At 37.0% G+C, this 16,692-nt stretch overlaps 2 long non-coding RNA genes and 1 pseudogene across 2 annotated transcripts; 1 reads left to right on the top strand and 2 right to left on the bottom strand.

The window, feature by feature from the left end:
- Positions 1 to 205: 205 nt before the first annotated feature.
- Positions 206 to 1,607, bottom strand: LOC121986643 (annotated as a pseudogene).
- Positions 1,608 to 9,009: 7,402 nt separating this feature from the next.
- Positions 9,010 to 9,625, top strand: LOC121987404. Its single transcript, XR_006113561.1, has 3 exons — positions 9,010 to 9,033; positions 9,122 to 9,475; positions 9,556 to 9,625. It is a non-coding gene; the product is annotated as an uncharacterized LOC121987404 (long non-coding RNA).
- A 3,286-nt stretch (positions 9,626 to 12,911) lies between these two features.
- On the bottom strand, positions 12,912 to 13,461 carry LOC121987403. Its single transcript, XR_006113560.1, has 2 exons — positions 13,319 to 13,461; positions 12,912 to 12,996 (listed from the first exon to the last, which is right to left on the bottom strand). It is a non-coding gene; the product is annotated as an uncharacterized LOC121987403 (long non-coding RNA).
- Positions 13,462 to 16,692: the final 3,231 nt, after the last annotated feature.

The raw sequence follows: 16,692 nt of genomic DNA, 5'->3' as shown, positions 1-16,692 counted from the left end.
ATCTAAATTAATGAAACACATAAATAAAGTCCAATTCGATCGAAAGCTTACCACATATACACAACTATGTAAGTGTCTGTGATTGGCTTCAATTCACAAAAGGGAATTATGTCATCACAGTTAACATAGACTGTGCGCTCCATGCCAAACACAAAAGGGAATTATGATATCAAGTAACTGTGTCAATTGACGAGCAAGTTGAATCTCAAGTAGATGTTGATGGTCCATTTGCTGTATGCTTACATTGAGAACTTGTTGCCTTTGCCTTGTCATCTCATTCCCACCCACGAGAAAGTAAGCAATGTGCCTGAAAGCCAGCCTAAATAATAAAAATAATAATAGTATTCATATCATCAACAAAGGAAGACACAGTGTGGGTTGATATGTGCCTGAAAAAATTCATCATTTTGACTTTTGAATTAGGATGGATGCTCGTGGTGCTATCGAGTGCTTGTTGCATGTGGTGCAACCACCTCTCAGCAGCTTGGTGAGTAACAGGGAATGGTGCATGTCGTCCGATCAGAGCTGGATGACCTGCAATAATGATTGATTCAAACGAAATCGTGTTGCAACAATTCAGCCAAAGGTTTCCCTTCATTACAGAAGCAAACTTAGAACTGGAATCTATACAGAGAGATAGATGTATCAATTTCTTGTATATTTTTCAGATTTTTTCTTCTGTATCAGTTGAGTCCAGAGATTAAATTGTTGTTATGATTTCCTTACCAAATGAATAAAACATGCCTTTTGTTGCATCAAACTCCATAATACTGGTCTAAATATAGTAGCATATCCACAAACTAAAATTAATTGTTCATAATAAATTCAAATGCACGAACTCAGGTGTTTCAGTTATGTGACTATTTTTGATATAATCACATAACCGAAACACCAGAGATATGATCGGTATAACAATATCTCAGTATGCATCAAAGTAGGACACCAACCATTCTTGTACTTCCTAACCAACATTCTCCTAAAGGCTCAATGAACAAATCTTGAACACAAGGTGATTACAAAAGAGAATAGAATATTTAAGAGGTCATATGAAATTACAATGATACGAATATCATCACAATAATCAATTTGTGTAAGATTCTGGTCATATAAAACAAATATAAAATGATAAATTTGGCAGATGCCAAATGATTTTGCTGCTTTAAAAGGCGAAACAAATAGTGCAAGTGTCAGAAAGAAGCTATCAGACATCAAAAGAACAAGTTCCCTTCACCTTTCCTCTGGGAATACAGATTAGGGCCTCCCATCCTCTGAACGAAGAACTCGTACTGGTTCCAAATCGCGTCCTCCTTCTTCGAATTCGAAAAGATAGATCAGAACTCCACTCTTCCTCATCAACGAAAACCCTACCAACCATCTGTGTTAACAAAATCAGAGATGGTCATAATCAATCAAGCATCTACAACGGACGGAGAGGGCCGCGGAGGAAGAGGTAGGTAGATCGGCTCACCTGTTGTAGAAATTGGTTGAGAGATCGATGAAGGGTTGGATTCCGCCTAGGGTTTCGAAGATGTTGGTCTCGTCGATGGCGAGGCGTCGCTCACTGCCACTTCGCTCCACTCCGACACCTTCTACTGTAAAGACTACATTGTCTTTAAATATTTCCCCTTTTTCTTGTTCTTTTACTCTGATGAATTAGGAGAGAGGGAGATACAAGGCTCCTGCTTCTTGTGGTAGGCTTGAGGATGAGGATGAAGGTAGCGTATTATCTACAGCGTTGATAATTGTGGCGCCGACCCATTTTGACTTAACCCACCTGCTAAATTATTGAAGATGAGGAAGAACTTCAGTAGCGACAATGGATAAAGAAAAAATTATCGAAATGTAAAGAAGGACTCCAACGATGACAGTGAATGCTGGACCGAAGATGGATGAAGGAAAAACTACCGGAATACGAAGAAGGCCTCCTCTTCTCACTCAAAGGGAGGGGTTGGAGGAGATACGGTGTGGTTGGACGGACAAGCAAGGGCGTCGTGTCTTGATTCTGATTGGGAGAGGAAGGGGATTCGATTTAGGAAGGGGAAGAAGGAGATGAGGTTAAGAGAGATGGTCGGAGGTTTAGGTTTAGGTTTAGGCTGAGAGAGATGATTGGAGGAAGGGGCGCGATATAGGTTTAGGTTTGGAGGGAACTTCACAATGTTGCAAATTTTGGCTGGTAGGAAAATTAAAATATTTTATTTTGGTTCATTAACACCGAGTTTTAAAAACCGCTGTTAAAATCGATGTCTATTAACGAAAAAAAAGCGCTCATAGACATCGCCTAAAAAACCGATGTCTATGAGCGAAAATCTGTGCTCATAGACACCGGTTTTTAGAAAAACTAGTGTAAAATACTCAAAGACATCGGTTTTTGCTTAAAACCGTTGTTGTTCTACCGATGTCTATAAGGATTTTTGTTGTAGTGATAGTGCACATCTATTATCAGCCCATAGATAATCATAGATGTGGGACTATAAGTCTATATATATATATTGAACATCTATTATCAGCATATAGATGATAATAGATGCGGGACTATAGGTTCTATACATATGAGATCCACATCCAATTACCTGAAACCCACTAAACATAAGTTAAATCACTTTAAAAGGGTCGAATCGTATTCACATGTGTAACTTATAAATAAACCCACCTAATAGGGATAATTATATCCAACACTAATAGGACTTAATAAGGATTGTGAGCGACACTCACACTCACACTTAATAAGGATTGTGAGCGACACTCACACTAAGCACATATATCAGATTGATTTTTTGTCATTATGTGTTTAGTGGCCTCCACATGTGGATCTGCTTGCATTTGGACATATTAATGATCCAGACAGTATATATGCCATTGTCAAAACAAATTCGGTCAAGTCATGCTAAGCAAACTTAATTGCCCCTTATTGATTTAGATTGTTAAATTATTTAGTTAGCGAAACATGAGAGTAAATGTTAAGTTTACTCAACTCTCTTGATATTTTTCCTCTCTTCTTTTGTGTATAAAAAGAGTTTGTTGGTTTGATGAAATCCACATATCCAATCCTAAATTAATTAGTAGCTGGGCTGACAAAGTGTGATTATGATGTTATTTAGATGTTTGTGACATCCTCTGTAAATACTTGGGAAAAAAATAGTTGTTTACTATTTACTTCAATTATTTATATTTAGTTATCATCTTTTTTTTCTGCTAAGAGCAAAATATTGCTATCTTTTCATTTGTGAAAAGAATTGTTGATAAATGAACTGTAATAACAATGTTTGGGCTTTGGATTAAGCTAACATCTCTGACTTCACATGTTTGAGAGACCGCACTTTGTCCGTTAACATCACAGATAGTGACAATAAAGCTTTAGTATTATGACTTGTGAGATATGCTTCCATTAGCTATGGAAAATATTCTTTCGCTGATTCACTCTCTTCTTCTCAAGCCAATACAAAGAAACTAGTTGGAAGTTTTACAAAGGTTTGACGAGATAATTGCAGAAAACAGGTTGCACTCGTATATTGGATGTCTACTGAGAGATTGACTAATAATTATAGTGCCTATCTGCAACATGATTTAAATTTGCTGATTTGCAGGTTGGCCTTTTATTAGAAACTATGTTATATGTTAGTATTAGCCCTAATATCAATTATGAGATTATTATAAAGGACTCATTTTGTATCATATATCATTATTAATAAAAGGTAAAGTTGGTTATTATATTTATTTCAGTTCAGTGCCAATTGAATAGGTATAATAATATCCTTGGGTAGTAGGTTCTTATCTACAGTATATCAATTGGTTAAATTGACAGTGAGATATTATAGAGAACACTACTCTTAACTGTTCCTAGTCGAACATTAATATACAAGGACAATATTAATGCGTTGAGACTAGCATGTAGGTCAACGGATGACTTGATCTCACAAGTCATGGATATGAGATATCATGTTAACACATGGGTATATATTAGAGAATATATACTGAATGACCCACCATGAGAATGTTTCATGGATCGTTATATGAGTGCCATAAATATTCTCATGTGACTATTGGTATGAATAGTCCTTAGACCTGAAGTCGCTATGATTTCCTACATAAGGAGTTGTGTACTTTGGTATCGGGAAATGTCACCTGTAACAAGGTGGACAATAAAGTCGATCACTGTGTATGCAATGAATTATGCGGAGGGATGTGAGTGATGTAGATGGGATCTATCCCTTCCATATAACGGAAGTGATATCTGTGGGCCCCTTGATTAGTAGGACACAAGAAAAGCATGGTCATGCTCAAATGAGTTAATATGAGATATTGAGCTTATTTGATTGAGTATGTCTACTTAGAGATCAAGAAACACAAAGGTTGATAAGAGGATGACACTGTCTATGCCTCATTGATCAATCTAGATATTAAGGATAGAGGGACCATGTCATACAAGATAATAGCCACGGACAGGTTAGGTCAGATCTTGACCTTCTCGTCACTTGGGTAGCAATGATGTCTTGCTAGATGTCACTCATTACTTATGTATCTAAATATTGATTTGGATACATTGCTAACGTTACGAGAACCTATTGGGTCACACACAAAGAACAAGTAGATTTGGAGATGGGTTCATATGATGAATCATTGGATTAAGTTTAATCTGAATTGGACATATTGAGTTGGACTCAATTGGATCTAATTATTGGATTAAGTCCAATTCAAATTAGACTCATGGAGTCAATTTGAATTAATGAAATAGTCATTCATTGAATTTGAATTGCATGCGGATTAATTGAGTAAGATTCAATTGAATTAGACTTGAGTTAGATTCAAGTGAATTAGACTTGAGTTAGACTCGAGACTTGAGTTAGACTCAAGTGAGGATTAATGGAGATAATTATTAAATTTCAAAATTTAATTATTCATTTCATTCAATTTTCGAAATTGATTTGAAATGAGGAGTTACACTCATTTGAAATGAGGAGTTACAAGTGTAATCCTTAATGGAGTGTAAATACTCATTAAGGCCATTAATGCTAATTAAGTGTTTTCATTGGATGAAAATACTTAAGTAATTTTCTCTTCATTATGGGTACTTCTTCATTCTCATTTGCTCCTCTCCTCTCTTGGCCGAAATCCACTCCATAGGTTTCTAGCACAACCTTTCTCCATCTTGTGAGTTTGTGAGACAAACGAACGCTTGTTCGTGTAGATACCGTAGAGGCGCGAACATGAGATCGTGTTGTGATCCGAGTTGTCGGGAGTCCGTGAGCATACACCAAAGGTATAATCTCTCATGCTATGTTAGAAAACTTAGTATATGTAGGAATTTCTCTTTCCCTTCGCATGGATCTTCTTGAGGAAATATGTTTTTCCGCTGCGTGTTTGTGTGTTTAGCAACATATTTCCTTATAGTGGTATCAGAGCCACTTGCGAAGGGATATACTAAGTTTTAGAGTTTTATATGTGATATAGAAAAGCATGATAGGTTTATTATGATCTGCAAAATTATGAGTTTCGGCCAAAATTAGTGTTTTGTTGAGAACGAAACATAGTTGGTAAGTGATCAGCAAGATCTCGGCCAAAGGTATTTTGTTCGGAGTGAAACATAGTCGGTCTTAAGGGTAGTAGGGTCTCGGTCATGGCAGCAACTCATAAACGAGTATGCAAAATTAATTTTGTTTCGGGGGTGCTGCCCCTAACCCCCGCAAGGGGTGCTGCCCCTTGACCCCGCCCGCTAACTAGCTAATGGGATCGCCATGACGTTGCGGCTCATAATTTGTAGTTGCAATCATAGTAAATTTATGTCGTAGGTATATTGTGAATATATATGACATGGTGCATGGTTATGGCCCTTGAAACCCCTATGTGTTTGTGTGTGTTGTTATAATTCATAATACGGCTTGCGTGTCGTGCATGACCCTTTCATTCTAGTTGTAATTTTAGACTACACTCGAATGTAAATCGAGTTTCTTTAGATTTTGTAATGTACAAATTAAAAATTTAGTCTACTGGAAGATGGGTGAAAAGGAAGGAAGGAAGGAAGGACAACAACACACAGCGACAAAGGGAGCACTTGGAGAAGCTACTTTGACCTAAGTAGACTCATCACTCTTCTCATTAGCTTGAGAAGATCGTAGTTTATAGGGGCCATAATCGTGTTACATTTTGATTTATGCAAATATGTGTGATGTGTGCTTTGTGATGTATTCGATACATGTTTAATATATATAATTAGGTCCTTTTAGAATATGTCTACCAAAAGTTTAATACTTACATCTAGATCGATCAATTGTAGTCAGGTTTTGCCAAAGCAAAGTGACTCAATTTATCTTGTTAGAGTGCGGCAGGACAATTGCGATGTCCGACTATTAAACTCGTGTGCGACTTAACTAAGTTGTCTCACTTAGAATGAGAGTTTAGAGGCATATCCCATAAGATGGAATTCAAATTGTACTAGTCTTGGGCGATTAGTCAAAGCTAACTCAAGATGAGCTATAATATGAATTTCAAAAAATGGGCAAATGAACAAAAAATATTGTTCATCTAGCTATACAAGAGTTACATTTGATGCAATTGGTATAAGATGCCTACCTACATTATACGTGTCTTGGGCGATTAGCCAAAGCTAACTCAAGATGAGGTATTGGAATTGGAGCTAGTAGTGTGGGTAAAATCACAACCATGACTCACTCCTACCAAGCTTTACAATTCTGTGGGAGAATCATTTAATTAAAGACCTAATTAAATGATCGATATATGATACTAAGTTCTGCATTATGTTGTTGTTGATAATCATGTCATCAAATACGTTGAACACTCTCTCTCTGCGATCTATTCTTGATAAGGACAAGCTCAATGGAGCTAACTTCCTGGACTGGTACAGAAACTTAAGAATAGTTCTCAAGCAAGAATGAAAACTGTACATCCTAGAGCAGCCCATTCCTGAGGCACCCCCGCTACTGCTACTAGAGCTGATAGGGATGCTTACAAGAAACATCAAGATGATGCATTAGATGTGTCATGTCTTATACTCGCCATCATGAACTCTGAGCTTCAGAAGCAATATGAGAACATGGATGCTTATGATATGGTTGAACACCTTAGACAACTATATCAAGGACAAGCAAGTTATAAGAGATTTGAGATCACTAAAGTACTATTTCAATGCAGAATGCAAGAAGGAAGTCCCGTAGGACCTTATGTGCTCAAGATGATCGGGTATGTGGAGAATCTACAAAGGTTGGGATTCCCACTAGGTCAAGAATTGGCCATTGACCTTATCGTGCAGTCATTGCCCCATAACTATAGTCAATTTGTCATGAATTACAACATGAATGAAATTGGCAAACCACTGCCTGAGATGTTGAGCATGTTAAGAACTGCTGAACTAAACCTTAAGAAGGCAAAGCCTAGTCCCATTTTGATGGTGTCTAAGGGCAAAGGCAAGTGGTAGCCTAAAGGTAAGGGTAAGACTCAAGTCAAAGGCAAGAGCAAGACACATGCACTAAAACTCAAAGGTGGGGTTGCTAAGGAAGGACTTACTTCCATTATGGTGAGACCGGACACTGGAAGAGGAACTGCAAGGTATACCTAGAGGAACTGAAACGAAAGAGAAGTAAGACTTCTGCCTCAGGTATATATGTTGTAAAAGTCAATCTATCTATTTCTTCTTCATGGGTATTAGATACCGGATGTGCATCTGACATTTGTACTAATGTGCAGGGGCTGAGAAATAATATAGCGTTGACAAAGGGCGAAGTAGTGGACCTACGAGTAGGTAATGATGCAAGAGTTGCTACTGTCGCTGTAGGAACATATTCTTTATCTTTACCCACTGGGCTTGTTTTAGAACTAGAAGAGTGATGTTATGTGCCCGCTTTGACAAAGAACATTATCTCTGTTTCTTGTTTTGGACAAGAAAGATTTTTCATTTGTAATAAAGGATAAATGTTATTTCGTTTATTTCAATGATATGTTCTATTGTAGTGCACCTCTTATGAATGACCTCTATGTTCTAGACTTTGAAAACCTAATCTATAACATAAATACTAAACGGTTCAAGTCTAATGACTTGAACCAAACAAATCTCTAGCATTGTCGCCTGGGTCACATAAATGAAAGTTGCATATCCCAACTCTATAAGGATGGACTTTTGGACTCATTTGATTTTGAATCATATGAGGTATGCAAATCTTGTCTTCAAGGAAAGTTGACAAAGACTCCATTTAGTGGACACGGTGAAAGGGCTAATGATCTGTTAGGACTCATACATACAGATGTATGTGGCCCTTTCAGAATAACAGCTAGAGGAGGCTACACTACAAGAAAAACCCTCATAGACATCGGTGGAACAACATCGGTTTTAAGCAAAAACTGATGTTTTTGAATATTTTACACCGTTTTTTCCAAAAACCGGTGTCTATGAGCGCAGATTTTCGCTCATAGGCATCGGTTTTTTAGGCGATGTCTATGAGCGCCTTTTTTCGTTAATAGACGCCGTTTTTAACAGTGATTTTTAAAACCCGGTGTTAATGAATCAAAATAAAATAATTAAATTTTTCCACCAATACTTAGCCAAAATTTACAACACTTCACTCTTCCCTCCGTAACTTTTTCACTCGCCCGACAAACCCTCAATCCCTAATTCTCATCACCCTCTTCCCTCTCCCTCCTCCGCTCCTCGTCAATCCACCACCCACCTCCCTCTCCCTCCTCTGCTTCGCTCGCCTCCGCTACTTCTCCTCCTCCTCATCAAGCCTCTGTTTGTTTTCTCTTCGAGATCCTCACCTCCTCCACCCCTTCCTCAGTCGATCGTGCCCTTGATAACACTGGCGTCCGTGTCTCCTCGCAGGATGTGGAGGTCGTGCTCAAGTTCTCTTACTCCCAGCCAGGTGTTGTCGTCGCTTCTTCCATTAGGCAAGATCCCTCTACCTTAGCGACCAACACTCACCCTACGCGTGGAACCTTATGGCTGACCTCCTTGACAAGAACCCCCTTCATCGGCTGCCCCCTCGAAGAAGGATCGACATATCGTAACTTGGATACCTCAGGCCTCAGGTCCCAAATTCCCATCTTTTTGGTTGTTGGTATGCTGATGTCGTTGCAAAATTGAGATTTTGAGCAATTGGATCTTGATTTCTTGTAGGAGGATGATTTACTATGGGAGAATATTTCTCTGCACAGGACTGATAAGTTAGTTTGCAATACTGGTTTCTTCTTTTAGATCTTGTTTGAGTTTGATAGAACAATTTCTATACTGACATGCAACAATCCTTGGTTGGCTTTGGCTACAATTGGACAAGTATCGAAGCTTTGTTTAATGACAAGACTAGCAGATAGTATCGGAGAAGGTGAACAAGTTTGTAAATTGTCAAAAAATAAACATTTGAGATTTCAAATGTGTATCATAATTATTTTAGTAGAGGTTACTCCTGGTGAAACTTGATCAGCAATGCCAAGCATTAGAGCTCCATCATCAAAAAGGACTACAAGTTTATTGGTATCCCTTTCAATTTAGTAAAAGTTTGATAATTTTTCAAAAGAGTTACTATAATGCCACATTCTAGTTTCTTTGTGTAGGTGGCAGTAAAATGTAGGCCATTGACTGAAGTAGAACAAAAGCAGTGCATGCATATTATTCAAGTTATGGATGATAAGGTGTTAACAACAGATTATTTATGTTTTACCTATTCTTTGTCAAGTAAAATTTTCTCTCTAGAGTCTAGCCGTGAGATGATTGTTTCTTACTTTACAGAGCTTAATTGTCTTGGGTCTTGACATGTCAAAGGACTGTCTTGACCTCATACAAAATCGGACTAAAGAAAGAAGATATAACTTTGATGTATTTGGATCTAGTTGTTCCAATACGTGGTATGTGCTTTTTATTTATTTTCCTTGTGTTTTTGGTTTATGTATTCTCCCTTTTTTCCACTTTCTCCTTGTGTTTTTGGTTTATGTTCCATTTTTGTATATGCGCATCACCCTGTGTAAACTTCAACTATTTCTATGTTTCTTGATTCTTCATAATTTCTTCAATCATGTGCATTTTTGAGAAAGAGGAAAGGTGTTTTTTTTTCTATTTTGATATTATAATTATAAGGATGGTGTGATTCATTATGCTTATGCATTTTCTATGTTTCTGGCTCAAAATCCTTTTTGTTGATCATAAATTAATAATAGTTGTAATTATGAGAAAGGTGCAAGGAGATAAACTTTTGTGTTTCTTACCCCTTATGCATCTGACCAATGAGTCACCTTACTTATAATCGCCATACTTAGTTTCTCTTGCAAATTACATTTTTACCTGATTGAAGGGTCCAAGTATATAAAGAATCCACTCAGTGCCTAAGATATACATAAAAGTGTTTGAGTAATTTGAAAAAGGAAAAAAATATGTATTTCTGCTTTACTGTTAGCTCATTCTAGCCATATATGAACCATAATAATTAACTATATTGTAACATATTTGGAAGAAAGAGTTACCTGCTGATTTTTGATGGTTTGGTTCTCACAACTAATCGAGAGTATTCTGTTGGAAGAAAGGCATGAACAACAATGACTTAGGTATGCTGGTGCATGGATGATCGAAATGTTTCATTTAAGTCACTATTAGTCGAATGCAGCTTGCTGAAGAAACCAACAAATATATTCTACGTTGGCACCCATTTTGAAGCTACTTTGTTTTATAAAACTTAGTGTTGGATCTGCTTAGTTATGCTTGAGCCGTGTAGATTTATGAGTATGAGTTATAGTCCCTTGTTTGGCTAAAATTAAGCAACAATCACACAAAAAGTGGTCATCTACTTATTGTATACACATTGATGTTAGCTTCATAAATGTTATTCTTGTTGCTAATATTGTATGAAATTCTAGGATGGGGTCTTTGACATGGTTTCTGCATTGTATAAATATTAATTCCTCACATCATGTTAGCAATGTGCTGATGATTAACAAATTTGTCACTAACCACATAGATTTATGGTAAGTTCTTTATTGATACTTCTTCAAAATTCGTGTGATTCTATGGGCAAAATTGAGTTGCCTGTGAGAGATAACCCTTTTAACACAAATTCAAGCACTGACACTCCGACACTCCAGGTTGACATCCAAAATCCCTCTGCATTGTTCCGGTGTTGTTGTTCCCTTTACATTATTCTAAAAACCCAGTTTGTTTTAATATTGTTGTATCTTATGCAATGCGTTTTTAGTGATGTGGAACCTTGGGCTTGTTCCTTGAAGACCAATGCTCGATATAGAGTTTGAGACAACAAAGTGATGAGTGGATGTCGTTCTTTCTAGGCTTTTAGCAACTTTTGTAGTGTTTTTTTTTTTCTTCTATATTGTTGGCGTTGGCTCCTGAAGGCAAAGGCTAACTTCTATTTAGGAAGACTAGATCAAGCATTTGAATTGTTGAAGAAGCTTGAATAAAGAGCCTTAATTGCTGTGTTCTATGAATAGATACTGATTATTAGATTCACGGGTGCCAAGCTATTCTAAAAATAATTGACCATCAGTTGCTGATGGTACCTCATCTGGTTAATTGGTTGTTGTGCCATGCAACGTTGGGTGAGTAAGAATAACATTATATATCACTCTCACTTGCATATTTTGAGAACTTGCAAGATGCATATATACACTAATTATATTTCTTTGTGTAGTTTTCACTGGATTTTGACTATCATCAATGTTGAGAAGGAGATTATTTTTTTGTTGGATCCTCTTAGTCACCGCATTCGTGATCAAGATTGGAAATATGTTGTCAACATGTAAGTTTTTTGGCTTCTTTTCTTACCTTTGTTGAAACATGTAAGTATTTTGATGTGGAAATACAATTCCCACGGGTTATATGCATGTAGGGCCTTGAAAATGTATAATGCGGAGGCTGGAAGGAAAGGGAAAAAACAACCAACATGGGTAGTTGTCAAGGTATGTCCTTTTGATTAGCAACTGTTTCACTATCCTTGAAGGAGTTATTCCAATATTTCTTTTCTAACATAGGCTCCTCAACAACCGGATGCGGAGTAATGTGGTTTTTATATCATGCGATATATGAAAGATATAATTAAAAATTTTGGAGTTGACCACAAGGATTCACTTCCAGCAATGGTAATAATACAATATTTTCCATTTTGCATATAAGCCCTAAAGATAATTTGTTGCATTTTCCAACACTGTTTCAGTATCATAATTGATACAAACTCATTGATTTTGATTGATTATGAACGTCTCTTAGCTTTTGAGATCTTGCTGCTGCTATGCTTTTCCCCTGGTGATTTTGATAATTTCTATGCTTTTCCCTTGGTGATTTTGATAATTTCTATGCTTTTCCCCTGGTGCTTGCTATGATTTTTTTGATACAAACCAGATGCTATGCTTTTGTTACAATGATTTTTTTGATACAAACTGGATGCTATGCTTTTGTTACAAACCAGATACTAGTTGGAGACTAAATGATTGCCTAAGAAGAAAGGAATTAGAGATTAGGAGCTGCAGTGAGTAGAGTGGCTGGATAAGCTATCTTAAATGGTAACCTTAGGATTAAAGGATTGATTACATTTTTTGAACCTGCTCAACTTCCTCTAAATATCTAACACATTGATACTCGAATTTAACCTAACCTATTAAGATAAATGGGTAATCAAACCTAAAGGGTACCCATTACCATATTTAGCTATACCAATGAATTTCAAGTTCAACTAGAAGTAAGAGTGAGTATCCACATTCCTTAGCTCTTCTTTGATTCTTTCGCTGCGGATGTACTGACATGGGGAAGAACAATACAGTAGAGTAAGTTGCAGATTGGAGAAGGGAAAAAGATTGTATATTTCATAATGGACATTGTACCTGCCGTTTCCCATAGAGTGAGGATACATTCACTATCCTTGGTGATTGGGATGACTGAAGCAGAGGGATAAATGCCTCTGTCACTCTTTTTGGACCATAATAGTTTGTGTTGATGCAATCTTCGGCTAATTCATAAGTCTCTACAATTGCATTTGCCAGGCCTGATGAGCTAACTGGCTGCATCTATAACGTTTTCCTCAGAGAAAGAATCATACACAACCAAAGTAAAAGCACAAATGCTCAGAAATAAGAGAAAAATACAGTTCAACAAACCACTTTCAATAATGTTTCTATTTCTTTTCTCTATTCAATCTAGGGTTTTTATTTCCCTTTCCATTGGAAGACTGAAATTGGTGGTCTTTTGTGTTTTAAGGGTTTTATTTCTATACTGAATTTAGGAATAAAAAATAAAATATGAAACATAGTCTTAATTGTGTTCCAGTAGTGTACTTGTACATGCTTGAGGTGCCTTAAGTCTCAAGATATTGATTTGGTTTACCGCTTGCTTGGAGGAATCCAGTAGCTGAGTATTCGATGCTATTCCCCCAATAGCTGCATTATTCACCTGGAAAAAACAATGTCACCAAGATAGTCAAAGAGGAGATATGAAATTCCACCCTTTCAATTTTCATGTTTTCCAAACAGTATGCTTTCAGTAGTGTAAGGGTCAATTCTTCCCTTGGACACGACATTATTTGGCCATCTTCTAACATTAGACTCTACAGTAAAGGGTAAGCGTTAGACAGATTTGATAGATGAATCCCTTCATCTATCAGGATACCAAGATGGCATCAGAGGTAGTACAATAAATAGTATATCTCTTCATCAGAGGTAGCTTTGTTCTTCTATGCTTTCTTCACTGGATTTGTTGTGTAGTCATATTTCTTTGTTCAACCATTATCATGCCTAGTAAGCTGTTGTATGATGCTGTCGGTTCTTATCAATCTGTACACTTGAATTAGAAGGAGCAAATTATCTATGTTATATTCTAAGCAGCATATACTAAGTGTCATATATGAAAGTTTTAGATTCTATGTTATATTCGTTATCTTCCACAACAGCTTTTAGAAACTCAGTATTCTATTTTATTTGATACATGTACACATTTGTTTTAGTTATTTGACATATGGTGGATTTATGTGTTTTTACAGTTTGCAAATGTCAAGTACTCCAGAGTTGAAATTGATGAAATGCGGTTCGAGTGGGCTGAATGCATGCTAGATTACATTTGAAGTGTGGTTCTACTTTGATGTGTTAAAAGAATGTTCTACCTTGATTTTGATATCTAGTAGCTAGCTTTTGATGTAAAAAGAATGTTTGGGTATTTTATGGATATTGTTGTAAGAAGATTATTTATATAATTTGTGAATATTTGTGTATTTTATGGATATTATTGAATGAAGAATATTTGTATAATTTGTGAATATTTGTGTATTTTTTTTTGTTATTGTCGATTTTAAAATCAAATGTGTGCTGTTAAAAAATATACATATTACATCGGTTTTCCACCGCTGCAAAACCGGTGTTATTAACTAATATTACATCGGTCATTTACCGCTGCCAAAACTGGTGTTATTAACATACAATATTACATCAGTTTTACACCGTTGATGAAACAATGTCGTTAAGTGATACTACACCGGTTAATAACCGATTCGAAGACCGGTGTCGTTAAGTGATACTACACCGGTTTTAACCCGATGTCTAAAATGACAGACTTTTAACATCGGCTTCATAGACATCGGTCGAAAATGAAATAGACACCGGTGGAAAACCGATGTCTATGAAGGTTTTTGTTGTAGTGCTATTATTACTTCATTACCTTCACTGATGATTTTAGTAGATACGACTATGTGTATCTGATGAGACACAAGTCAGAATCCTTTGAAAAGTTTAAAGAATTCAAGAATGAAGTGCAAAACCAACTTGGTAAGAGTATTAAGATGCTTTAATCAGATCGACGTGGGGAATACCTTAGCCAAGAGTTTCATGATCATTTCGTTGAGTGTGGGATCATATCTCAACTCACTCCACCTAGAACACCACAATGAAATAGTGTATCAGAAAGGAAAAATCGCACCTTATTAGATATGGTACAATCGATGATGAGTCATATAGATCTTTCTACTTCCTTCTGGGGACATGCTCTAGAGACGGCCGCTTTCACACTTAACCGAGTTGCAACCAAGGCTGTCATAAAGACACCATATACGACATACACAGGAAAGTGTCCCAGGATGTCTTTTATGAAGATTTGGGGTTGTGAGGCTTACGTTCGACGACAAGTCTCAGATAAACTAGGATCCAATCAGACAAGTGCTATTTTGTAGGATATCCCAAGCAAACAAAGGGATATTACTTATATAATCCCACAGAAGGCAAGGTGGTTGTGTTAGTTAGAGCCCTAGAGCTAATCATTTGATGATTGTTGTATGGAATCGTTGTATCATATTCTTGTATATATAAATAAAGGTATTTGTATTGGTTATTATACTAACTTATCTTGGTGCTAAATAACTAAGTATAATATCGTCCTTGAGTAGAAGGTTCTTACCTATATCAATCGATTGGTTGAATCGATAGTGAGATGATATAGGGAACACTACTCTTAATCATTCCTAGTCGAGTATTAACATTCAGGGACAATGTTAATGCGACGAGACTAGCATGTAAGTCAACTCGATGACTTGATCTCACAAGTCATGGATATGGAGATATCAAGTTGACACATGGGTATGCATTAGAGAATGTATATTGAATGACCCGCCATGAGAAAGTATCATGGATCATTATATGAGTGTCATATACTTTCTCATGTGGCTATTAGTATGACTACTAGTCCTTGGACCTGAAGTCACCATGGTTCCCTACATAAGGAGTTACGTACTTTGGCTTCATCAAACATCACCCGTAACTGGGTGGACTATAAAGGCGATTACTGGGTATGTAACAAATTATGCGGAGGGATGTGAGTGATGTAGATGAGATCTATCCCTCCTATATGACGGGAGTGACATTGATATTCTTGATAGAGTGAGACCACTAAGTGCATGGTCATGCCCAAATGAGTCAATATGAGATATTGAGCTCATTTGATTGAGTGAGTCTACTTGGAGTTCAAGATTTAGATTGATTAGAGGATGACACGGTCTATGCCTCACATTGATCAATCTAGATATCTAGGATAGAAGGACATTGTCATATATTGTGAGGAGTCACAATTAGTAGTCACAAGATGATGTTGGATCTCAATATTCTTGTAACTTGGGTAATAATTGTTGGGAATTTTGGGCCGCAAAAACCGCTTTTTCGCGTTGCGGAAACCCCGATTCCCATTCCACCGGATCCGTGCGATGTAAAATTTTCGAAAAACATTACGAGTAAGAGTTTCTTATGGTAGTTTTAAACTAGGAGAAGGAATTTTACCCTTGATGCAAAGCCCTCCGCAATCCCACTAGTCCTCGGTTCGCCAGATCTCGAAAGTGTCAAAGTAGACACTTCTCTATATGTATCCACACAAGCAAGAGATGGAGAGGCCAAACAAAAGTTGTGCTAGCACCTATGAAGTGTTCGGCCAAGAGAGGAGAGGGAGAAGAAAATTGAGAGCAAGAGGAAGAAGATGGAATGAATGCCTTGAATGAAAAAATCAATCTCATTCAACTCTAAAAGTGGTCGGCCACTTCAAGGCTTGTAACCCCCATGGAATATCAAGAGTCAAGTCTCTTGATCTCCTCCATGAGGTGGCATTTGGTCAAGTCAAACTTGACCAAATGAAGAAGCCTTGATGATGTGGCATTGGTCAAGTCAAAGTCAAGTCAAAACTTGACTCTTCATCTTCCTACTTGAGTCAAGTCAAAATTGACCACTTCTCTC

This window comes from Zingiber officinale, chromosome 5B (genome assembly GCF_018446385.1).
Source record: "Zingiber officinale cultivar Zhangliang chromosome 5B, Zo_v1.1, whole genome shotgun sequence".
NCBI classification, from domain to species: Eukaryota; Viridiplantae; Streptophyta; class Magnoliopsida; order Zingiberales; family Zingiberaceae; genus Zingiber; species Zingiber officinale.
The sequence above is the reverse complement of the archived record's forward strand: the minus strand, read 5'-3'. Positions and strand labels throughout refer to the sequence as shown.